The sequence below is a fragment of the Nothobranchius furzeri genome, chromosome 13 (assembly GCF_043380555.1).
Source record: "Nothobranchius furzeri strain GRZ-AD chromosome 13, NfurGRZ-RIMD1, whole genome shotgun sequence".
In the NCBI taxonomy this organism is placed as follows: domain Eukaryota; kingdom Metazoa; phylum Chordata; class Actinopteri; order Cyprinodontiformes; family Nothobranchiidae; genus Nothobranchius; species Nothobranchius furzeri.
Window position 1 is genome coordinate 20,455,688 of NC_091753.1, and position 25,211 is coordinate 20,480,898.

The window sequence follows — 25,211 nt, forward strand, 5'->3', positions numbered from 1 at the left end:
AGAGCATCTGGACCATTCAGTTGTGTCGGGAGGGGGATAAAAGTCGCAGCAGCCACAGAGTTATAGTGACTTTGGCGTGTCGCTAAACTGGAGTTAAATCATCTCGGTCTGGAAGTTAGTCGGTGCGCTTTCTATGTCAGCAGCAAACATTTGGTGTTAGAAACTTCACAGCTGAAATGCTGTAATGGATGAGCTACTGGGCAAATCCAGACCCGGGGAACAAACTCCTGGCCCATGAGCAAACCTCAAAACCAGGGATGTTCCGATTGATTGGCCACCGATCAAAATCAGACGATTTCCATGAAAAACACGTGCTCGGCCAATTTCCGATCTACTCCTTTTAGAGCCGATCATACCAGCTGATCACACGTCACTGCAGCCAATAGAGAACCTGTGTGTAGCTGCAGCATCACCCTCCCTCACCCGCATGCGCGCAGCTGCAAAAGGGTTGCTTTTTCTCCTTAAAAGGAGCCAACACAGTAGATTTAATAGGACTATGAAAGAACAAACTCTGCTTGGAGAGAGGGACGTTTTTATTACTAACCTGCAGAAATAACAAAGACAGTCGGAGCCGTCAACAGTTAGACGCAGCTACGCTAACCATGTATGAGCATGACCGTCAGAAACCAGACCAACTAACCTTAAAAGTAATCATGCTGGATGCCTTTCTGTGGTGGACAACACCGTGTTCAACCCGCCAGCATCCGCTACGGGTGAAAAATAAATAAATAAATCTATTAACGTAACGACTCTGACTCTCTCGGGTTGCTTGTTTAGGGGTCTTTTGTTCACACTACTGTCGGCAGTAACCCACGCCTCACAACTTCTGCATTTATCCACAGAACCGTTCAGAACCGAGCGGCTTTCCTTGGAACAACAGCCGCTGACCGGAACCAGAAACAACCCTTTCCACCCACTGAACTGCCCTTCAAAATAAAACTAACACATGGCATTACTCTCATATCCTTACCTCTTAAAACTGTTGCAATAAAAATAACATTAAAATTATTAATGTTAATGATAAGAAATCTCACAACACACAACATTGTGAGTTTTATTTAGCCCTCCTGCCCTATTTAGAGTGTTTAGAGCTTTTAATGTTTTAAATATGTTACCGATAGCAGCTACATTTAAGTGTTTCAGTTTTCCTTTTGCCTGAGTCGTTGTAATGCTTCGTGCTTCAGCATGTAGCTGTAGATTCTCACGATGATCATCTTAAGAGATTGATTTGAAAACATCTGGATATTTCTGGTTTTTGCCTCTCATCCAAGAGACATTTTCAGCTCTAAACCTTGGGTTGTGAGCAGAAGGCTTAGAAGATGTGGTCAAAAACAAACACACTAATTGTGCTGCGTCTATTTTTTTTCTCTTTAAAAAATACAAACATTTTTGGTCTAAATGAGTACAGGCCATTTAAGGTGATGTTATTGTTCATTTATTTCCAGATCATGTAGCCTGTAGCACTCATTATAACTTCACAATCCATGTCATCAGTATCGGTGGTCGATCGGTATCGGTGATCAGCACTCTTGAAAATCTGTATTAGTGATCTGTCTCAGTTATGTTTCTGGCTATTAAATGCCCACCATCATGCATTAGAATGCTGTCCTTTTATCAAATAGTCCACATATTGTTATGGACAGTGATCATAAGCAATTGAGTCGTGAAATAGGTTTTCACCTGGTCTTGTTAGTCAGAAATGAGAGTGGGTTGACATTCGTCTTTCATTTATGACTGGGCGCAATGGGTTCATGTTGGTCCGAAGACAACAGTAGAGGGAAATTACTTTCATAAAAGAACAATGCTTCAAGCTATAGGGGGTGGTTTTGTGCTTGCTGTGGGGGGTGCTCACTTAAGACATGTTTTATTGTACTGGATCACTGGACTAATAGTGGTGCTTTATGATTAAAATAACATTCCTGGAGGATATACCAAACATGATTTGACTTTAGTCTAAAACAATAAAATCCTGAATGGTGGCTGCAGCTCCGGACTTTGCAGCAGGGCACATTCTTTTTCAAGACTTGTTTTTATTTGTTTTGGTTCACTGGCCAGTGTGTGAACTAAGGTTGGTCGATTCGACTACTTTTCTTACCGTCTTCGATTGGTCAGGCCTTTTATCGATCATTTTCTTTTATTAGCAATATTTATTAGGCCTATGAATTAGTCTCGAAGATGGGACTTAGCAAACTTCCAAGTCAAATCTGCATCTTTTTTGCAAAATTTGTTCTATGTACATATATATGTCACACACCATTTGAAAGCTAGGATTCCTGTGATTCCAGTGATATATGGCAATCAAGGATTCTACCATAACTGTAGCAACAGTAAACTTTACAGTAAGTATACAAAAATATGTATAAAACTACAGCCTAGAGGCTCTTTTATGCAATGTCAGGAATGCAGAACTGTGAAGTACACAGGTGGTAGGAACGGCCAATCACACATCAGCGAGTATCAGCTGAGCCAATAGATGAGCTTATGGACAGTTCTAATGGGAAACAGGCTTCAACACAAGCGACTGTTTTCTGCTTGGTCCTAGTGCTCAACCAGTGTCCAATCAATCAATCAATCAATCAATCAATCAGTCAATCAATCAGTCAATCAATCAATCAATCAATCAAAGCTTCTGCAACCCTGTCGGGAAGCCCAAGCCGCTGAACATGGTAAATGAGAAAAGTTAGATATGATGAATAAATCGAAAATAAAAGCAATTCAAATATTACAACAAAAAAACTAAAGGTAAAACATTCTAGAAGACAAATGGGTAAAACAAGGGATAAAGAGACCAATGAAAACGGAAATAAAATCAACATAAAAGAGGGCCAAATTGAAACACGTTCAGGGAACGCCAAGCCGAGGAGGTGGGTTTTTAGGCGACTCTTAAAGACTGGCAGAGATGGGGACAGCCTAACTGAGGGTGGCAACTGGTTCCAGAGTGATGGTGCTAGGACTGAGAAAGCCCGGTGCCCGCAAGTACGACACCTAGAACGAGGGACAGCGAGCAGGCCTTTGTCAGAGGAGTGCAGAGCGCGTGATGGGGAATGTCTGTTCAGGAGTGTGGCCAGATAGGAGGGAGCACCACCCTGGAAGAAATTGTAAAAAAAGACGAGGAGTTTAAAGTGTGAACGATAACAAACCGGCAGCCAGTGCAGGGAGGCCAGAACCGGACTGATGTGCTCCCGTTTCCTGGTCCCATTCAAGAACCTGGCTGCGCTGTTCTGCAAAACCTGTAGGCGACACAGTGATGACTGACACAACCCTGCATAGAGAGAGTTGCAGTAATCAAGCCTGGAAATTACAAAAGCATGGAGTACCTGCTCCAGGTGGGCTCTTGACAGCATAGGCTTGATTTTTGCAAGGCGTCTCTGGTGAAAGAAACTGGACCGGATCACAGAGTTGATGTGAGCATCAAATTTAAGTCCAGCGTCAATGTTCACCCCCAGACTGGTAACAACTGGTTTTGAGTAGGGAGAAAAAGGGCCAAGATCAACGTAACGACCCACAGCCCTGCTATAAAGCTCCGGAAGATGACGTCACGTTTCCCAGCATGCAACAGTTCAAATCGAAACGGCGCCATATTGGCAGGCAGAAGCCCGCAGCTGGACTATTTGTTATTGTCAGAAAACGCAATCAAACGGGAAATATGGTAGATTCCTGTTGTGCCCCAGGATGCAGAACAGACGCGGACGACAAAAGGAATGAGCCATCTACAGGATTCCCCAAGATCCGGAGCGCCGCAAACGTTGGATCATTGTAATAAAACGCACTAGTGACAGGGCTAAAATGAAACTGTGGGATCCCGAGAGTAAAGGTTTTCGCTTATGCAGCGACCACTTCCTATCAGGTACTTAAACCAACGTTTCCTTAACTGTGTATGGTATTTATTTTAAATGCTTTTATTACGATTCTTAGTGGGCTTCCTAAACTTATTTTGGCATGGCTTTTACTGTCTTATTACTCATAGCAACAAGTAAACGTCACATAAAACGTTGCCTCATGAGTTCTGCGTGCTGCCGTTTACGTGTTTTATGATCACAGCGATTAACCGGCTAAGCTGTATTTAATTTTTAAGAAATGGTTGATCAATTGTCAGATCACACATAAAAAGCACTTTGGATTGCTATTATCTGTCTCACCGAGACATATCTCAGACAGATCCTGAGACGTTCCTGCCTGACATATTTATTTTATTCACGGAAAAAAATCAAACTAGTGATTTCTCTTGGCGTTCAGTTTAAACATTCAAACAGCACAGCACTCTATTTAAACTACTTACATGTAAATCTGTTATTTGTCCATCCATCCATTTTCATCCGCTTATCCGGAGTCGGGTTACGGGGGCAGTAGCGTCGAGAGGCCCAGACTTCCCTCTCCCCAGCCACTTGGTCCAGCTCCTCCGGGGGAATCCCAAGGGGTTCCCCGGCCAGGTCCGGTAAGAAGTCAGCTCCGACAGCATCTGGCGTTTTTAAAAAGTATCCCAGGGGCATGGTAAGGGTCGGAGATGTTTAGTCTATTTAATTTCTGACTATGTAAAACGATTTCTTCGATTTTAAAGTGTGAAGTAAACTCCGACGAAGTAAAATCCAAGCCGATCCCGTTCATGTTCACGATCCGTGTTTGTTTACCTTTTTTGCCTGCCAATATGGCACCTACTAACTGAGAGTCACGTGGGGTCCGGAGCTCTATTGGGGTGAAAAACACTGAGCTCTGTCTTTCCCTAATTCAGATGCAGAAATTTGGCCATTAACCAAGACTTTACCTCATTAAGACAGGACACAAAGGGCTGGATGTCTGCAAAATAGGCAGTTCTGGCAGCCCTCACAGCATCCTGATAAGCAACCAGAGATGCTCTGAACAACTCACGCGAGACCTGTAGGCCATCCTTTTTCCACTTTCTCTCAGAGGCTCTACACGCCCGCCTACAAGCCCGTGTGACATCAGAGAGCCAAGGCTTCCTCCTAGTTCTAGACTTGCAAAGCTTGAGAGGGGCAACCACGTCCAGGACCTGATTACAAAGTAAATCAAAGTGTTGTGAATAGTGTTCAGTGTTAGATGGATCAGGGTTAAAGGTCTCTAACCTTACAGACATATAGTCCAAAAACTTTGAAACAGTTTCTGCATCCAGGGCTCTGAACCTAGTAGCTGGAGCTTCACACACAGGGACAGGACATGGCAACGTAACATCACAGAGTATTGGAGAGTGGTCAGAGAACACAGGAGGCAAAGTCACAAGGTTCATGACAGGGAGACCAAAAGAGAGAACCAGGTCCAGGGTGTGACCCCTGGCATGAGTAGGGGACGATACCCATTGAGTTAAATTGAATGAATCTAACTAATTAAAAAAAAAAAAACTTTAGCAAGCACATTGTCAGGACAGCAGATATGGATGTTAAAATCCCCAAGAAATGGGACATAGTCATATTTTAGGATACAGTCTGCCACAAGATCATAGAAATCATTAAGGAAGTTAGTGTCAGTCTTTGGAGGGCGATAAATCAGCTCAACCAGCAGGCGGGGGGAGATGCACAGTTCAAAGGAAGAAAATGACATGGTGGGTGTAAGCTGTTTACAAGGAAAGCTGGATTTAAAAACAACAACCAGCCCACCTCCTCTGCCCGATCTAGGGATATTAAAACAGGATCAGCCAGGTGGTACCAGCTCCATCAGGGCGCTTGAGTCACCAAATGGGATCCAGGACTCACAGATGCACAGAAAACTCAAGCCATGCTGAATAAAAAAATCCTGAAGAATAAAAGTTTTGTTCAGCACAGACCTGGCATTGAACAGACCAAACCGGGTCTGCGGCGGGGCTGCAGCACCGGGATCGCGCATGGGCACAGTCTCCTTTAACTCTGAGCCCATAACCGAGCGTAGATTCTACCAGCAAACCCCACTCTGGCGAGATCCTCGAGCCGATTGGCTGTGGCGCGGTGCTAGCTCACCCTCAGAGCCGGCCAAGTTCACTAGGCAGGGCGCAGAGTAGGGCTGGGCGATATGACGATTTTAGACCGTTTTACGATCTACACATCTGACGGTCTGTCATTTTTGAGAGAACTTTTTATCACGATTCACAGCTCTGCTGTTGAATTTCTGCCTCTGAATGAAAAGGGAACTTGCCTCAGGCGAATGACACGCCTTTGTTTGACCCTTAACCAATCAGAGTGAGTCATAGTAATATATTAGTGCCCCGCTTGTTTTCACCGGTGTGTGAACAAACATGGCTTCGCCGCGGCTGAGCGACAACGAGGTTTTTGTTCCGAAGAGGAATGCAGGGTTTCCTTAGCGCGCGACGCTAACAACTTAGTGACGTGACATGTCTCGGAGAAAGCGTAAAAACACGTTGGACGCTTCTTCTGAAGCAGGAAAATAACACTTCTTCTTAAGCAGAGCATGACGCCGCCTCGGCTCGTCCACCCTCTGCCGAGCCGGTGTCGGTACCGGACTGAGCTCGGTCACTGGGTCGTTGGAGCTGCCCCGTGACTGCCTGATGGAAAACCAGCGGGTTTCATCAGACTCGTAGTTTCTTGTTTTTGGTGGGGACCCCTGTATTTTACCGCTCCTTCCTGCAGTCTTCCCCTATTACAATTTAAAATGATTCTGTAAATTCGTGTATCAATAGAAACAATCTCTGCCTCTGCCAGCTGCAGTAAATGTAGTCTCCAAATAATAAGAGGTGCATTCATCTGTGTATCTCCTTTGATCCGCATTAGTGATATTTTCAGCACCAGAACAGTGAAGCAAAGAAAGTTTGTTAGTAATTTTATTTATTAGGTGCATCTAACCTGTTCTATTTTTCTCTGAAATGAGATCAAATCAGTGCTTCTATGGGTTGTCTCCAATCTGCACGGGAAAATTTTACTTTATTTAGAGACTTGTTGCAGAAAATATTCAGAATGCGCAGTTTTTTGCTACCACAAGCGATCTCTGGTCCAGCCGCACATCAGAGCCGTATTTGAGCTTAACTATCCACTACATGAGCAACTGGGAGCTACATAGTATTTTGAACAAGTTAATGTTTGCACAATACGTTTGCAATTGACATGTTTGCACTTTAAATATGTTTACGATTTTAATTTATGTTAAGTTACTTGAAAAACGAGAAAAACTGATTTTTGTAATTGTTTCTCTCAGGGCTTTTATCATCTCTGGTGTGAGTTTAAAGTATAAGTGTGTTAGCACTGTGTTGATTATCCCTAATATGAATAAATATTTATTTATTCAATGTTTCTCTTCTTTAATACGCAATTGAAGTTATGCTATTCATGGATAAAAATTTTTGATAAAATCGAAATCGTGATAAAATATAGGAAAAATCGTGATATTCTATTTTTGCCATATCGCCCAGCCCTAGCGCAGAGTAATCCATCAGACGTCTCGGAACCACCGGGTCAGAAGCTGGGCCGAATCAGACCAGCCGCTTATTCAGGGATCCAGGAAGTCCAGCCCGACGTCACACGTGCCGCTACCTCTCTTTCCCCCTCTTCTCCGATCCTTCCTTCTCGAGCTGGGGCGGACAGAGGGCCGACACATCATGGCTTGGGGGGAGAGAGCAAGCGGGCAGTCCAAACAGCAACGCCATCCTTGAGGTTCCCAGCGCGCAGCACCCGCTACATCAACAGGAGGACGAAGCCTCAACAGCGCAGCTCGATCATAAATCATCAGAGAAGCCACACCATTCAAAAAAGCATCAGAGACAACAAAAATACATTAAAGCCAATAAAACGCAAGGTTCCATTGAGTAAAGAGGACGAGCAGCTCGCTGCGTGCACCCGCACGAGTGCCATCTCAACTCCAACTAATGGGGGGGGGGGGGGCATGCTGCTGTCTGTTATGACGTGTGTGCCGTGAACCAACTGCAGCACAGTTTTCAGTTGATCGATGGATAATGTAGCCAATGGCATTGGGGAAAACAACATGAACTCCTATGGAACCCTTGTAGTCTGCTTCCACGGACTGAGTAGAGCGATTGTGATTAGTGGAGCACTCAACACTACCTGTTTCTGCTAAGGATGCATTTATTTTTACTCTAGTATTTAATCACTTATTTTAGGCCTGGTTTGTTCTTTTTACCTATGCCTGAGCTATTGGTAAATCATGGAAATTAAGTAGCACCAAAAGGATTTTCTATGGCAATCCAACCCTGATTTTGCATTAACATATGAGGTTTGTTTGGGGTTATGGAAGAGGGATTATTGTGACTCTTTCTTGGCTTAAGGGATGTCACAGCACATAATCCCTTCTTATTGTCTCCCACAGTGAAAGCCCTATTTACCACACACTTAGAATGCTGAACAGGAAAGCACCCATGAGCATCCAGGGTTAGGTTAGGGTTGACCACCCAATAACTGTACAAGCTGCCAACTCTGTCTTATTTTCTTTGGATTGGTTCTTTTTTGTGGATAAATCTGGATAGGAGGAATACAACTAGCACAAGTGTTTTCATACTTTTATGGTAAAATAAAATGTATTTTAATTAATAATAATAATAATAATAATAATAATAATGATAATAGTTGTAATTGTTGTTTTAAATTATAAAAGACAACAGTGACTTGTGTGGATGTTGAGGTCAGAAGAGACTAAATGATAGAATGACAACAGCAGCTCCAATAACAACTGGTGCACAGCGAGGATTGCAGAACCGCATCTCTGAACCACAACAGCTGCTCCAGATGGACTCTAACATCAGAACACCATTCCAGGTATATTTTCTGTCAGCTAAGAACAGAAAAATGAGACTACAGTTCACACAGGATCACCAGAACTGGACCAGAAGAGAATGGAAAACATTTTATATTCTGATGAGTCTGGATTTCTGCTGTTTGGTCAGAATTTGGTGTCACCAACATGAAAGCATGGATCTATCCTTCCTTGAATCAACACTTCATGTTGCTGCTGCTAGTGTAATGGTGGGTGAGGGTGCAGGGGGTTCATGTCCCTCTTTGAACCCCTTAGTCCCACCTGAGCCTGGTTTAACCACCACAGCCTACCTGAGTATTAGTTCTAACTCATCTTGATCCCTTTATGATCAAATGGATCCATCTTCTAATGGCTAGTCCCAACAGGATAAAGAGCCACGTTGCAAAGCACAGATCATCTCGAACTGGTTTCTAGAACATGACCATGAGCTCACTGGACTCCAGCGACCTTCACAGTCACCAGATCTCAATCCAGTCCACAGATTCCCATCACAGATGGAGCTGTGAGATGACCAGAACCTCTCAGAAAGGTTTCAACACCTTGTTGGATCTGAGTCATGAAGAATACGAGCAGTTCTGTAGATAAAAAGGACAACGTATTTAATCACTGGTCAGTGTATAGTGCACTATTTTGCGAGTCGTGTTCTTCACACAGGCAGTGCTAATGCCGCTGCTAAATTCACCCAGTAAACTGTCTTTGTCACTTCCTTCTTTACATTTGTGCAGTTTAACTTTATATGAAAAACATATTTTTTAAATCTAACATTCATGTCAGCAGTGTTATGCATCTCAAAAAAATTTTCATCCACACACCTTCAATTGTTTTTGATCTAGTTAATAGCTAATATAATCTAAAACAGTGATCCATTCCAACAACGTCTACTAAAAAGAAATCATAACACACACACACACACACACACACACACACACACACACACACACACACACACACACACGTAGATGAGGGCACCACAGAGAGCTTGTCAGTAAAAGAGAAGTTCTACTTGACAGATTCCCATTAGCAGAATGGCTCGGCTGACGTAAATGACAGCTGAGCAAAAATAAACGACCCTTAAGCAGCATTCAAGCCACTACTGGGATTTGTAAAACTGAAGACCTGAACAGTTTTGTTTAATTTATCTAAATTAGCTACTCCCAACCTTTTTTCAAGGGAAAGGAGACACATTTTTGGTGTTGGTCAACACTGTTGGTGGACAAGAGAAACGATAAAATAATTCAGATTAAAAAACTGTCGTAATGATAAAATTGTGTGAACAAAAGAAGATTCCCAGCCACAAAATTAGTTGAGTCAGAGGCAGGAGAGGAGGGAGAAAGACATTTATGCACAAAGAGTCTTTGTGTTTTCTTCTCTCATGCACTCTGCCTGTTGCACGTGCTCAGTCGTGGGAAGAGACCACCATGGCACTGCCCCGTACCGGCCTCGGACTCGCACACAAACACACCGGGACTCAGGACACACTGTACTACAGATTCATCGCTGATGTCTGAGAAAACACAGCTGTGACAATAGCTGTCCTGAGAGAGTGATGGACAAAAACTGTAAAAGAAAATAAAGACCTGGGGAGATGGTTTGTGGGAAAGACCAAAAGCAGCCTGAGGCACAGCAAGTTTAAGGAGACCAAGCAGAAGGTGTATCTCCAACTCTACCTCTACAGAGACAGACAGATCATGAGAAAACATTAGTGTTGTTCAGCACTAGAGAAGAATGAAACATGAGAGTCATAACAAAAACAGGACTCGACAGTGTGAGATAGAGGGTAAACGCAGTGTGTGGGAAAGCCTGATTCAGGTCCAGGTGAGAGGAGGAATAATAAAATAGACTCATTGAAATATTACAGAGTTCTGCAGCTGCTGTGCTACATAACACTTGTTTAGACCTGGACATGAGAAACTGTTTAGTGGTCCACTGTGTCTGTGCGTAAAGAACTAAAGGCAGTCTGAGATGGTATCCCATTGTGTGTGTGCGTGGGTGTTTGTGTGTGTGTGACAAACATGCAGCCATCAACAGAAAACGACTGCAAGAGCAGCTTTGCCACACTCCACCCTCCAACCCCTTTAATTTAATAACATCTTTTTCACTCTGCAAATTAAAGTTGAGCTCCACTAATTTAAAACAACTAAATATGGGTTAAAGGTAATGTGATTACAGGTGAAATGTGAAGAAATAAAAATGGTGCAAAAGTCCATTTTTGTCCACTTTTACGGCCCTAACAGTGATGTCCAGACCTCCTTAGCAACCTCAACCAGCTCCATCAGTGGGTCCTCGAGGTATTCTATGGCCAGCCTGGTGAAGCCCTGGGTTGTCCAGCGAAGCTGGAGATCACAGTTTGATTAATTCATCAAGACCACATTGTAGGGTTTGGTAAATTGAGTGCTTTAAGAGCTCAATATATATTACCTCTACTTATGACCAATAAGCTGTGAAACTCTATATAAATATAGAATATCAACCCTGCTTCGTCTTTACTGTGTTAATCAGAAGATTCTAGGATTCTTTATTAGCGGATTGTAAACATTTCGTTTTGATTCAGAAAAGAGTCAGGTTTATAAAAGTAAGAATTTATTTTACCAACAATTAAAACATGACAAGTTAACTAACATTTACTGTGATGGATGGAGCTAGATGTGATGTATGAAACCTGTGCGTGAATACGGTGTTATCAGAACTTCCGTATCTAGGAGAGCTGAGTTCTGGATGTAAAATAATTTGGTTTGCTTTAAGCTATGAAGTTGATTATTATCAAAAGCACATCAGACACTATCTGTGTGTGTGTACTTCACCCGTTCTCGGAGACCCTCTAGGTGGATCCGAAGGTCAGAGAGTCGGAAAAAATATCAGGTTGTTCTGCAGGAACTGTTGCTGTATCAGCTTTGCAGGTGCAAAACTTGAGACTGGAACACTTGTGGGGAGACTTGAGCCTGGGACGTAGACACTTGTGGGGAGACTTGAGACGAGGATGTTGAGACTTGAGACGGGGCCGTCGACTCTGAGGCTGGAGGCATCGACTTTGAGGCTGGAGGCATCGACTTTGAGGCTGGGGGCGTCGACTTTGAGGCTGGGGGCGTCGACTTCTGGCCTGGGGGCGTCGACTTCTGGCCTGGGGGTGTTGAACCGGGCGGAGCCTCTTGAACTGGCTGGGCCAGGACCGGAGCCTCTTGGACGGGCTGGACCGGAGCCTGTGCATCCTCTACCGCCGAAGCATGATGCGATGCGTCCTCTCAGACCACCACCAAAGCAGCATGCAAAGTGTCCTCCGGGACCACCGCCGAAGCAGGATGCGATGCGTCCTCTTGGACCACCGCCGAAGCAGGATGCGATGCGTCCTCTTGGACCACCGCCGAGGCAGGATGCGATGCGTCCTCCGGGACCACCGCTGAAGCAGGATGCTGTGCATCCTCTGGGACCACCACTGAAGCAAGATGCGATGCATCCTCCGGGACCACCGCTGGAGCACGATGGTTGCGGCGTCGTCAGCGTGTTTTTTTTTTTGTTTGGCTCAACAGAGGCATGGCAGGAACCGAGGAGGCATGACAGTCCTCCAGAGAGGTTGCAGCAGCGCTGTCTGGTCCAGGCGAAGGTGTAGAGGTTAGGACCCTCTGACACACTGAGAGGGCGCTTATCACAACCTCGGTAGGTGTGAGATGGTGATCCACCGGAAAAAAGCCGGTTGTGTAGTCTGGCCCGGATGGAGGTGATGAGGTGAGTGTGTGTGGGTGGCAGAAGGCGTCCTGAAGATCCTTAGCAAAAATACCAAAGTCCAACTCCTTTACAAAACACCGCTTGAAGTAGCGGTTGGCCCATTGCAGGGCTCTTCCCTCTAGGCGGTAGACCAGACTGATGACCAAGTCAAGGTTCGAAAGGTCCCAGTCCACAGAGCGCAAAAAGTTCCACACAAAAGTCCTACAGTAGTCCGGGTCACCATTGAAGTTATACCTCCCATGGTTCGGATCCCGTTTACCTGGGGTTACTGCTGGATCCTGGGTTGAGCGGTCCATTCTGTCACGTTACGGGGTTGTTTAGGACCCAAATATGCAGATTACCCAGGATGACTCGAGGCTTTTATTTAGGAAGAGCCAAAATAAATCCAAACTGGCAGCGGGCCAAAAGTCCAAAAGTCCTGGAGAACAGGACACGAAAAGCTCACTAAGAGCACGAAGACCTGGAGACAAAAGCTCAAACAGAGCACGAACAAACGCTGACAAATACACAATGGACCGACAACAACACGGAGACAGGACGGGGCTTAAATAGACTGGGAAGATGAGAGGGAGATGAATTGCAGGTGTGGGGAGAGGGACCATGTGAATACAATTACTAAATCAGGGAGGAGGAAGAAAACACTGGTGGGAAAAAACACACTAAACAGGCTGTAACAAAGCAAAATCACCTAAGAGAGAAACAAAAGACCAGAAGGCATGAACCATAACTAATATACTAAGGGGAAGCTAACACTAAAGGAAAACACTACAGAAAGAAACTACAGGGGCATGACTAAGAGGGGGCCAAGAGAGCACAGGACCTGGGAGAGGGATGTCTGAGGGGGCAAACCTAGAGGGCAAATGGGTAACACCAGGAGACACATGAGGAAGACGCAGACAAGACACATGAGGGCGCTAGAAGACACAAAAGGAGCACCTAGAGACAAATGAGGACAAAAGGAGACATATGAGATGAGACATAGACACAGACCATGACACAGTTCTGGAACCCAAGTTTTTCATTTTTTATTCGTGGTTTTTAGTTGTCGAAGGTTACAATAATAGCTTACTGCAAATGTGTATTTACATGTACCCTTATTATTTGTCTTCAAAATATTCTGTAACAAGTGAATTTCCCCACTGTGGGATCAATAAAGTATATTCTATTCTATTCTATTCTATTCTAAAAGGAATGAACAGAATCAGTGACAAAGGGCAGCCTTAGCGAAGTCCAACTCTCACTGGAAACGAGCCCGACTTACTGCCAGCAATGCGGACCAGGCTCTGACACCGGTCATATAAGGACCTAACAGCCTGTATCAGAGGTCCTGGTACCCCATACTCCTGGAGTACCCCCCACAGGTCTCCCGAGGGATGCGGTCAAACATCTTTGCCAAATCCACAAAACAGAGGCAGAGTTCTGTACATTAATTCTTTGTATTTTGTCAACATGCATTGCTTGGTTCTTTTAAAAAACCAAGCAATGCACATGCAGACTAGTTGGACAAACTCTCACGCACCGTCCAGGACTCCCCCAAGAGTATAGAGCTGGTCCAGTGTTCCACGGTCTGGACAAAATCTACATTGCTCATCCTGAGTCTGAGTTTCAACTATCTGACGGACACTCTTCTCAGAATCCCTTAATAGATTTTACCAGGGGTGCTCTCTATTTATAAAACAACTGCAGCAAAAAACTGATTCTAACTTAAAATATGACTTTGCTCTTTTATCCAACCAAAGGGAGGCTCAGACGTGCGTGCACAAAAACAACTTCTAGCCATTTTTAGGAGATTAACTTCTTTAGTTTTATCATGTGAGGAGATTAGCTCATGGAAGCCTTTACCAGCTGAGTGCTGAGGGAAAACTTGAGGAAAAATAAAAGGACACAAACAAAATCATGGGGGATGGGGGTCTAGATCAATTCTCCTTTAGCTTCAAACTGGTTATAAAAGCCAGCTTTCTTTTCAGATCACCTGTTTATGTTAAGTGAATGGCAGTATCATTAACAGTGATTTAAAACCACACTTTGTCTTGTATTATTAGCCAAGTCAGTGCTTACTGCTGCCACATTACTGATGTAATTCTGAGTCAGTACCAAAACTAGAACAGCTTAACACTTGTGCTTACACATGACCTTTGACCCTACTGGACCACTAATGCAGTTATCAAAATAAAAAAAAATGCTCATGAATGGGTCTAGTTATATGATGAGGCTGAAAATGCTGGCTACAGGTCCAGTTACTAACTAGTTTAAATAGCACGCCACAATTAGTGCAGTTAGCAACATATATTACTGATGCCCACCCATATGTTAGCTGTAGGGCTGCAGCTATCGAATATTTTAGCATTCGAATATTCTATTGAATCATCCATCGATTAATCAAATGTTCTACCACGTTTCAAGTGAAACAAGACGGTAGAGCCCTGCACTGAAGCCCTAGGCCCTCGGGTCGGCCTGGCCCGACGGCCCGAGGGCCGGGCTTCGGGCCAACGACTGTGTAATTACCTCGGACACGCCTTTATTTTTAATCGAAATCATTAAAAAAATTAAAACACTTAAATGCAGCAGTAGAACCCTGCGCGGGACTGTTTTCTTCATCCCGCTCCGCTCCCGCTGAATTTCTGACCATTACAGCCTGCAACCGCATCGTGTGTGTTACCATCCCGCCCGCACCTGCAGCGTGCATGTCTACTCCCGCCCGCAACCGCAAAACTCGGAGAAATTATTACCTCACAATAAAAGAGATGTATTGAGTTTGCGTCCTCAACATGTCATTTTATAGGTTATCCGCTTTCACCGCAGCGCTGCGCTGCGTTTCAATCAGGCTGTACAGCAGGATTTCCCCTCGTAGCGATATTTTCTCTAAATCTGATTGCTTCATGCTATAGATCGTTGGAAAGCTGCTTTTATGTACTTTTAGGAACCGTTGGAATTATTTGAATCTGATCAACCATTCAAAAGTTATAAAATGGAGCATTTTGGATGACAAACTCGGCACGTCTCTGAATCTGTGTTGTGATTCGTTGCGCTCAAGACAGGGAATCCCGGTGGCTACTGTAATGTATTGTATACACACGGAAAGCCCCATTTTTAATCTTTTCAGCACTTTTGGAATTTTAATGATATCTTGAACTAGAGGAGGGATCGGCAACCCGCGGCTCTTCCATCTAAAGCTGCTCTCTGTGCTTGTAAAATAATGAATGGATATTTAAATAAAATGCTTTATATTTTACTGAATTAATTTTATATCTGTAAGTCAATTCTATGTGAAGATTGTCTGCGTAAACCTGAACAGTTCCAACCCAGTCTTACTGTGAGACCGTGTTGGGTCACGCTTGTGCGTAATCATATGCGCTCATGAGCTGAAGAGGATGTGAGATTCTGGGCTTCTCCTCAGACGGCTCCTGGATGTGTCGCCACATTGGAGACAGGAACAAGCACTATTCAGCCAAAGTTTCATAATCAGGGAACATTTTCTAAGTGATAAGTCTCTCTGAGCGACAGGGTTTGGAAAACACTCGCTTCAGTGGGAAGCTTCCCGCATGCGCTTCTGCGACGCTCGGATCCTGCACGTCTTTTAACACATTGGTCAGGATTGACGCACTTTGTTTTCATTTAGTTGGTTAAAAAAAAAGTCGGGCTTGGGCTCGGGCCGGGCCAGAGAATCCTGAAAACCTTTTCGGGCCGGGTCGGGCTGGGGCTCCACCCCCTCGGGCCGGGCCGGACACGGGCTCAGATTTTAGGCCCGTGCAGGGCTCTACAAGACTGTGGTCTGCTGCTAAAATTATGAAGATAAAAAAACAAAATGAAAAAATGATCGGAATTGGTGTTGTCTAGTTCCCTCATTCCCAGCTGATATTTTTAGTTAGTAAATATTTTATGGAACAAAATTTTACTTGTATTTCATTAACATTTTAGGTTTACTATCACTCATCCTAGTCTAAACATAACTAAACATATTTGCATATGATCAGCAGAATTTAATTATTAAAGTAACATTCAGTAGTAATTTACTGGAAATTATTACATTTGATATATAGTAACAATGTTTGTTTATTTACTTGGCAGACGCTTTTATCCAAAGCGACTTACAATTTATAACCTATAGGGCATGTTGTGATCTGTGGAAGAAACCGGAGAACCCGGAGGAAACCCACGCATGCATGGGGAGAACACGCAACTCCACGCAGAAAGGTCGCAGCCGAGTTTCGAACCTGCAACGTTCGTGCTGCAAGGCAACAGTGCTAACACCATGCAGTTGTATTGTAATGGTGGCATTTTTATTTTTATCATGTACGGGTTGGCAATATAATCCAGTCTTAATTGTATTCAAATATAGAAGCATTTGTGAATTACATGTTACAACGACTTGCCTTAGACTGCTGCGGCGTGTGGAGCAGACTTGAGTTGCGGACGCTCAGTAGCAACAGCCTAACTCCAGGTAGTAGCTGCAGCTGTTCTGCTCCATACTGTAAGGACACCCACTGGATTTGACAACCATCTAATGTTCCCCTGTGGGTTATTTTGAGCCTTGGCACACATAAACTATGGATTTTGGTCATGACACCTTCTTTGTAAATATATGTCTATAAATTAGTGGCCTGCTAGACATGATCCTGTCTTCTAGGGCTGAACGATCTATCGTTTTTGGACCGAAATTGCAATTTCAAACAGTACAATCTCATGACCGTCAAAGCTGCGGTTTTAGTTGTTTTGACTGATCCAGGATCAGTTGTGTAACTTTTTTTACATCTGGGGGTTTCCCCCTGTATTACGGCGGTGGCGAAAGCCAGCGGAGGGGAGGGGGGGTGGGATGTACCGTCCAGAGCCCCGCCGAACTCAACAACTACAAAGCTGCATGCTCAGGTTATTTTACCTGTTTTATGTTCCCTCACACAGCGCTGCTAGAGCCGATAATAATGGCACCGTAGGTGAGCCCGGGACAGAGTGAGTGAACGTAGTTCAGTAAGGGAGAGAGAGAGAGACCCTCCCACATCATCAGGTTCAGGCTGATTTCTAAAGCTTGGTTTATGCTTCATCAGCGTGAGTGCGGAGTCGAGCACTTTAGTTGACTTGAAAGCTCAACTTTTCTTTTAAAAATGGTTTGAATGTTTCTGATGGCACACTGTAGTTCAAACAAGCAAAGGTGTCAGAATGTGTGCGTCTCTCTCACGTCTTCAAACTTTTGAGTGACATCTTACTGAACCAATTGCTGGGTTTCACTCATGTGATCCTGCAGCCACGCAAAACTCAAATGGAGGTCAGGAATTGTTTTGCTCCAACACTAAACACAGCGCGATGGATGAAAGGGAGTATACTAAGCTGTGAAAAACACACCATTGCACTTCTAGAACGATACTGGGAATAAGATAAGCCATTAGATCACACGCGTTGATGCAATCTACACAGATATGAAACTGCATGACTGCAATAGCCTTTATTTTGAAAACTACACTTAAACTGCGTGATTTCCTCTCTAGCCCTATAACTTTGGAAATGGCCGTGTTCCGGAAGCGGCACGCAACAAAAATGGAACCTGATCCTATCTTTAGTGGTGCCGCTTCTGGGATGCGCCCGAAAAATGCCACGTCGCATCTGATTTGAAATATCCCAATAGAACATATTCAGTTTGAATCAGTGACTTTTTGCTGCTGTTCTGTGCTGCTGATGCTTCCAGTGTGAAATAGAGTTATGTCTCCTTCCCTTCTGGTTGGCTCATGTGTCCCTGGAAGAACGAAAAAAGAAAGGAAGTCAATGGGGCTAAAACAGCAATATTCTAATCTGATTTGCCTTACTCCTTGAATCGCACATATGCTGTATTTCAATTTAAATGAAAAGTAACAATGTGTGTTTCGACCACACCGCTTTGAGATTTATCAGCTTGTAGAAATGAGTAAATTCCTATGACTACAAATCAGACGTAGGCTCGTGGCAAATATGACGTCACCACAGAAACTCCTCCCCCCTAGCATAGCTGCTACTTACCTCATGGCCAAATTTATGGTGGTTCTTTTCAACCTGAAGGAAGGCTTCATAGCTTACTGAACGTATAGCCATTTTGTCTTTGCACCAAAATATGTATTTAATATTCACAAACATCATATGTGAAATCCATGGCACGTAACAAACAGGATTAGAAAATAGCTTTTATAGCCACATTCACTTGCATTCATTTTTTTTGTTCTTCTGGGGGCCCATGATCCGGAAATAGATGGGCGTGGCTTAGACTCGCTGTGCCGGTTCTTTGCAGTGTGTGTGGTTGTTCTTGCTACTCTGGTTAGGACGTGGCACTAATGTCAATGTGCAGCTGCTCATGGGTGATCATTCTGCCAGGATCGGCGGTAACTAGAAAAAGCTCCAGGGACAACGTTTGGTTGTCTTTTATCTTCCCTCAAGGAAAATAAAGTTTAATGAAGGAATTGTGTTCATAAGACGCGAGGAAGAGAATTATGGAGAGCAGAGGTGATCAGTTTAATGTAGATAGATTTGCTAAACTTTTGTGTGTGTGTGTGTGTGTGTGTGTGTGTGTTGACTGCATTTCTTTGCTCTAACTTCAGACAGGTGTGAGGCCTCCATCATTAATCACTTCACTCGTTCAGTATGCACAGATGCACTCTTTCTTTCTTTCTTTTCCTCCCTTTGGTCTCTTTTCGAGCTTTGCCGCCCCAAATGCACAGTTAGAATTAAAATTCTAATCACACTGTAGGATGCATTCTGTATAAAGTACAAAATGTCCTAACACCCCTCCACCTCACACCACCCCATCTCTGTTTCCTTTACCTTCTGTTACAGTCTGTCCATCACTGCCTCTCAAACACCTTCAGCAGCTTTCCTGCCCATTTTTATTCTGTCCATCCTTCCTTCTTTTCTTCGTTGTGTTTGTGCCACTCTGGGTCAGTGTGAGAGAGGCTGCTGGGTTGGCATGGCAGCCTGGCACAAGCACTCAACCCTCCCAGTCTGCCCAGTGGAGTTGTCTCACTGGAGGAATGGGAATATGTTACTGTAAATCTTTTTTTATTGCACTCCTCCATGTGCACCTCTTTTTGTGGTCTCTGTTGCTTTTGTTCTTTGGGTGTTCTGTCCTTCTGTTCTCCAGCATTTCATTTAGCAAACTTTCCAATGGTAAACAGACCTAATGATCTAGAACCTGCTGGCTGTGCAAAAATAATATATGAATCAAAACTAGATGTTACGACCCAGCTGGGTCTAAACACTATGTTGCTCTGTGATTTCTCAAATGCAAAAAACCCAGATGCTTTTGCTGTAAAATGCAAAAGATTATTATTATTATTATATTTTTAAATATGGAAATGATCCAACAAATCCATACTTTTCTTAACGATCTATACGTTTTCGCACTTTACAATAATTATTACATTGAATTAGGGATCGTGTTGTGTCTCCCTGCAGCTCCAGCAGCTTCTCCTGTCTCGACAGGATGGCGTTTGTTTCACTCAGACCCTAACCCAGAACCACATGGACCCATGTTGTGACCCAATCAAGTCTTATTAGAACAGAGAAGAAGTCAGATGAAGGCACAAAGTAAATCTTTGGTTTTGTTGCGGACACTTTTCACATTAAAGGTTAAATGTATCAAAGAAGGAACGTTCAGCTCCCTGTTGTGGTTAACCTGGATGACTACACACACTTTTAACGTAAGAAGAAGTGGCTGCTTTGCTTGATAAGATTCTTGGAATACTGACATTTTACAAGATCCTGGTATTTTCATTACAGAACAATTCCTGTTATGGTAAAGTTTTCCTGCCCCTTCACACAGTCCAACCTTTAGATTGATTGCACAATGATTCTTTCAAATCTTCTTTTTCCTTCCTCTGCACACAAATGTGCTGACACACTTGCTCTCGTATGAAAAAGCAGCATTGTAGAACTGCCCCTTCTGCTGGTTTTTGTATGAATGGATGTTTTTGAAAGGAAGGTTGGCTATCAGGAGAGATCACCAGCTCATGTGCTTCTTTTGAACTTCCTCAATAATGCAGATGCAGCAGGACTGACAGTAAGCTCATTAGCTGATGAGACGTGTGCCCTGCTGAACTAAAGCAGCCATTTGGGCTTCGTTTGTTGGAGTGCGGCCAGTTATGCATGCATGCGAGCGCATGTTCGTGTTTATTTGGGTTGCTTTTCTCTCGGTCAGGATCTTCCTTTTGTGGGGCTGGTTTTTGTGAATCTAATTAGCATTTATCCATGTGTGATGTCATACAGAAAACAAACAAACAAAAACACCTTCCCTCAAACTGCTATCCTACAGATTTGTAAGTGGTCTCACATCATCAGTCATTGTACACCTGGCTTCTTTTAGTCCTGTATTCTGTGATCTATAGAGGCACGTTCCTTGCCACAGATGTAAACAGGAAAGCCCATCAAAATGAAAAATGCAACTAAAATCTGAAGAACATAATCAAAGAGATTTTGTCTTTTTCACATTTCCTCATCCTGGGAAGTTTGATGCAGCTGAGAACCATTCAGTCGCTGTACATCCAGAGGGGTAACACATTGTCACTCCTCCAGAGTTACATTTTGACTAACTGGGTGTTGGATTTAGAATCGGAGAATCAGAATCAGAAGGTTTTATTGCCATATGTGCGAGAGTCCAACACATTCTCACACCCGGAGTGTTGAAAACTGACGCCGGGTGACCAAGGGTGTGTTGTTGGGACTCCCATCGTGTCGGAAACCGACACGCTGCGCCAGAGCTTTGGATTCTGACGCCCGCATCAACAGTCAGACGCAGCCACTCACCAGCACTTGTGTGTGTGTGTGTGTGTGTGTGTGTGTGTGTGTGTGTGTGTGTGTGTGTGTGTGTGTGTGTGTGTGTGTGTGTGAGAGCGTCAGAAGGCTGAACAATAACCTGTAGAATAATTAAAGTCGTCATGCTAGAGCAGCTTCTCTGTGGTGGACCACACCATTTTCTGCCACAATAAATAATAATAATATTATTAATAATAATAATAATAATAATAAATCACACACAAAGTTATGAACATTTTAATTACCTTTCTGAACTATTTCTGTTGAGAGCTTTAATGTTTAAAATCTGTTAGATTGTTACTGACAGCAGCTACGTTTAAGTTTCACTTCCTGTTCTGACTGAACGCTGCTGCAGCATGGAGGTGTAGTTCTCAGTCATCCTGGACATGATCATCCTGAGAGTTTTAGCTGAAAACAGCTGGAAGTTTCTGGATATGTTGGAGACATTTAGCCTCTCATCCCAGAGGCTTCTTCCAGACTTTGGTTGTGGTCAGAAACAAACACACTGGTTGTGCTGCAAGTCTTTTTCTTTTTTTCTCCAAAACATGTTTTTGACTAAATGAAGATGATGTTGTTGTTCATAGAATTAAAATTCATGTTGAAGTGAAGATTATTTCATCCAGTAGGACCTGTGGTTAGCTGGATCATTTAAAACATGTCATGTCTTGAAATAATCGGAATCGGGAATCGATAGGAACCGGAATCGAAACGAGGAATTGGAATCGTTCTAAATCAAACAAAGTCCAACCCTACCTGCACGCCTCAATGTCCTGGAGGTGTACAGGTCCTGTATGGAGGGGAGTTTGCAGCCAATGACCTTCTCAGCAGAGCACATGACACGCTGCAGTGTTTTCACGTCCCTGATGGTTGCTCCAGCATACCACACAGTGATTGAAGAGGTGAGGATAGGATGGGATACCAACTCCAACTTTTGGCCGCGTTGGGCTGGCATTGGATAGGTTTATAGCCAATTGTAAAACAGCATGAAGGTCAGCAACTCCCATGTCTGAAACCCTGGGTAACCAGACAAAGATTGATTGCCAACTCTAGGTCTGCTGCAGGTGGAAGAGTTCAAGCTTCTCAGCCTTGAGGTTTTACTGGAGCCAGAGATGGACAGGTGGGCTAGGGAGAAGACTGCTGTGATGTAGACACTACAGCTCTGTCATGAAGAAAAGAGGCAAAGTTGAGATAAAAGCCACACCTGTTAAATGGCCCAAATCATTAAAATGTCATTCCAAGACAGGAAGAACCTGAACAAGCTAGTTAAGACAGTTAGCTCGGTTCTGGGGTGATCATTGGATTCTGCTGAGAACGTGTGTGAAAGGAGAAAGCTGATGAAGCTGACCTCCATCTTGGAAAACCACTCCCACCCACGTTATCCACTGTGGAGGCAATAGGCAGTTCCTTTAGCAGTAGCTTGAGACACCCAAGATGCAAAAAATATCATTATTGTAGGGCATTCATTCCCACTACAGTAAGACTATAATTTGTACTGTCATTATCCTGTCATACGCAAACATCAGAGCTATATTCAGTATGTGGGAAATACCTGTGCAATACCCAAATGCACATTTGTATGTCTGTGTTTTTATGTTGTTTCTTCTTGGAAACTGACTTTACTATAATTTTTTTCTCTGTTTATTCATTTTTTGAGTGCTGAAGGTTACGGTGCTAGCCTAATGCTTTTGTGTATTTACTTGTATTGCTTGCTTCTGTTTCTCCAAATGTTTGAGCTGCCTTAAGTGAATTTCCCCACTGTGAAATCAATAAAGTCCATTCTTTTCTAACCCCCACATATGCTCATCAGCGGTGTGTAACAATGAAAAGAATGAGATCAGAGATGCAAGTAGCTGAAGTGAGCTTCCTTTGCATAAGCTGGGTTCACTTTGGGGGATAGAGTTGGGAACCAATTAGGATGGTTTGGGCACCTTGGAAAAGATGGATTCTGGATTTCTGAGAGAGATGGTGGAGGCATGTTTAACAAGCAGCGGAACATTGGACAAACTCTGGTCCTGGGATGCTTTGGAGTCTCTTTTGAGTGTCTGGAGTAGCTGAGGACTAGGTCTGTCTAAGGTATTGCCCCATGTGTCACATTCTCAGATATGTAAGAATGGATGAATGGAACAAAGGGATGGATAGAGGTTCAAAAGGTGATTAAAATTAATTAATGAGTCAGAGTTTATCAGTAGCCTTTTTAAGTGCTAATCACAGTGCTCAGTCTTTCTTGACTTGATTGTCTTCTTGTCTCTGCAGAGTAAATAAATAAAAAAATCAATAAACTTAACCAAAGACGCACCACAGTTAGAAACTCGGGTTTGTGGAAATGTTTTACAACCAAATACCAATACTGATGTGTTGTTAGAAGCATAGAAGGAACTACCAAGGTGTTTTAGCTTGATTCAAACCAAATTTTTTATTATTTCAAAATAACCACCCATCCATTTTGTTCTAAGACCCTCAGTATTGAGACGAGCACCTCTTCCCTTCAGGCCCTTTTCCTGCCTGTAGGGCCAGGACAATGAGTGCAAGACAACCCATTCATCTGGAATCAGTTACTTAAAGCAGGCCAAGGCTAACCTAAGCACCCTCTTTTGACCATGCCAATATAATGATAGGCTTGCAACCAATTATGTGTTTGTTCTTCATGGGGCTGTTTGTTTTCTTCCTTTGGTCAGATGAAACGTTGGGTTGACAATCATTGATGTGGCTGGGAATGCCACGTGTAAAGGAATCTTGGCATAGACAGTGGTTGGCATTTGTTGCCAGAAACCCCAAATGACTTCCCTGCTTTTACTCCTTTATTTTCTTCTCCTCTATCGGATTTTCACATGTTCCTAGCAAGGTATTTTCAAGCTTTTAGTCAGAAGTTTTCCAAGTAAAAGCTGGTATTAAAAAGTGGTTTTTAACTGGAACCAGCTTGACATCTTTAAAACATGTCAAAAGTCAAAAATGCCTTTTACGTGTTTTGAAAACATTGGTGATTTGGTTTGTACACTGTAAAATATAATAAGTTGACTTTACTTAAAAACATGCAAACTTGCTGCCTTAAAAAAGCAATTGTGCTTATGTGAGTTTACAGTACTCACATTTACCTAAATAAATATAAATATTCTAACAACTTGATAATTTCAAGTTTGCAGTAATCAAATTTACCTAAATTAATGTATTCTAATTACTTATTAATTTTGAGTTTGCAGTACTCAAAAGTACCTAAATATGTATATTCTAACAACTTGATCATTTCAAGTTTGCAGTAATTCTATTTACATAAAAAACTGTATTCCAACAACTTGATTATTTTAAGTTTGTAGCACTCAAATTTACATAAATCACTGTAATCAAATTAATTGTTCATTTTGAGTTTGCAGTACCCAAATTTACCTAAATCACTGTATTCTAATTACATGTTCATTTTGAGTTTGCAGTACTCAAATTTACCTCAATAAACTAGATTGCAGTTACTAATTTGTGAGCTTCCAGTACTCAAATGATAGCTTAATTCCCAACTTGTTTTTTTTTTTACCTTAAAATCATTCTACAATAAAAATGACAAAAAATAAATAAAACAATAAATACATACTAATTTCATTTTAAACACATTATCTTTTTGTTAATGCTCAGTATGAAGTGAACAATCAGCATTTTGATTACAAACCTACTTAACATTGTATTGTAAATTTTAAGTAGTGGAACATTTTTATTATACATTTACAAGCCATGGCAATAAGCAATATGCCCAGCTTCATTACCTTCTGAGATGAAAGCAGCTCTTCCATATTCAATTTTAGATTATTTTTCAAACTATTCAATCCAGGTTTGCCTAGCTGCAATGTCAAAGATGAGGCAACTAGACATAAAACAACTTATTGGACCAGCCAGTTTTAAGTCTGTACAAAACTTCTGCTCAAACAATTGAACTAAAACTTACTGATCTGAAAAAATGTCAGCTCTGGGCAAGATAAAAAATACAAATTTCTTTCAGATCATCTTTCTGACACTTTTAGTTCTGCAGCTTAGGGTTA

General features: G+C 42.8%; 1 protein-coding gene across 10 annotated transcripts in view; it reads left to right on the forward strand.

Moving 5' to 3' along the window:
* Positions 1–25,211, forward strand: part of clcn2c (chloride channel 2c) — a 360,814-nt gene that overhangs the window by 117,890 nt on the left and 217,713 nt on the right. The gene's annotated exons all lie outside the window — the stretch shown is intronic.